Here is a 1450-nt window from a genome sequence, read left to right as displayed (position 1 = left end):
TATCATTGCTTGGCCTTTTAAAAGTCTATAATTTAATTTCTACTTGCATTTATTCCTTCTCACTTTCTTTAAAACGATATTTTTTTTATCCAATTTACTTTAGAAATTTAGGATTCAAACTAATCCTGATATAAAATACAAAAATATAAAATTTAAGTGATAATTTTTTTCATTCCTATCATAGAGCATTTTGGTTCAGAAAATTGGCAGTATCAACTCTTGAAGTTTCAGGCTATTGTTATTTATTTAATAAGATAAATCTCATTACGCAGGGTGTTATTAAGAGGTATGTACTATTTATATATGGAATTCTTAAACAAGACAGGAAACTGGAAGTCGATTTCGACTATTACAGCACTCACTAGACAAGCGGTATAAACTTCCAATTCATAAAAAAGACTGATCTACATGATGATTATTAGGCCTATTTGGACATACGGAATTAAGCTTTGGGGCTCCACTAAACCTTCGAATTCCTCTTTTATCTCCTAAGAATCCATAATCCTTCGTAAAATCCTCAATGCTCTGTAATTTATCACAAATAAAATCATCCATAAAGACCTTTATGTTACATATGCAACCGATCTAGCCCGAACCAGATATCAATCCTTCCATTATAAACTCCCTAACCATAAAAACCCTCTAGTTTCTTTTATTCTTGACAATCCTCCCAGGCGACGGAAAAGAAGATGGCCTCGAGACCTTCTAGTGTAGAAATATGATTAGATTGCTACCAATGGGTAGTTTCTCTACATGCCTGTATCTCTCCATTTTCATCTTACATCAAATTTACTTGATTTATTTTTGTGTAAATAATAATAAATAAAATTAAAAAAAAAAATATTTACAAGAAAGGAAAAATATTTACTTATTTGTATCCAATTTAATTTAGTGATATCCAATTTAATTAGTGAAGGTTTCTAATTAAATCTAATACATAATATTTACGAGACTCTATTATATAGTAATAGATAATTCCATGAAAAGGGAAGTATCAACTGCAAGACTGTTTTTTAAATTAAATTAATGTAGAGTGTCTAGAAAGGGTATGAACTATTTAAAATTTAAATGTAATAAAAACTAAAGATTTCCAAGGAAAATAGCAAATTAAATAATTGAGCAATTTAGGTTTCTAATTAAACCTAATACAAAATATTTACGAATATCTATTATAATGTTTTTGTGCTATTATTTTTCAAGAAAATTATCATCCAGAAAATGGGAAGTATTAACTTGTAGGTTTTTTTAATCTTTTGTTTATAGTAAAATTAATGCAGGGTATAGAATATTTAAATATAAACTATTTGGTTATGACAACAAACGGTATGAACTATTTGGAACTTTATTATATATTAAAAACTTTTTTTTTTTTAAATTGATAGATTTATTTATTGATAGATATTACAATCTGCCACACAGTTGTGGGCAATAGGTAATATTGATGAATGAT

At 27.2% G+C, this 1450-nt stretch overlaps 1 protein-coding gene and 1 non-coding gene across 4 annotated transcripts in view; one reads left to right on the top strand and one right to left on the bottom strand.

Moving 5' to 3' along the window:
* Window positions 1-1450, top strand: part of LOC106691081 (uncharacterized) — a 597463-nt gene that overhangs the window by 481281 nt on the left and 114732 nt on the right. The window lies entirely within an intron of this gene.
* LOC106691093 (uncharacterized) overlaps window positions 1-1450 on the bottom strand; it is an 8406-nt gene that overhangs the window by 489 nt on the left and 6467 nt on the right. The gene's annotated exons all lie outside the window — the stretch shown is intronic.

This window comes from Halyomorpha halys, unplaced genomic scaffold (assembly GCF_000696795.3).
Source record: "Halyomorpha halys isolate HHAL.00 unplaced genomic scaffold, Hhal_1.1 Scaffold51.1, whole genome shotgun sequence".
Classification (NCBI taxonomy): Eukaryota; Metazoa; Arthropoda; class Insecta; order Hemiptera; family Pentatomidae; genus Halyomorpha; species Halyomorpha halys.
The sequence above is the reverse complement of the archived record's forward strand: the minus strand, read 5'-3'. Positions and strand labels throughout refer to the sequence as shown.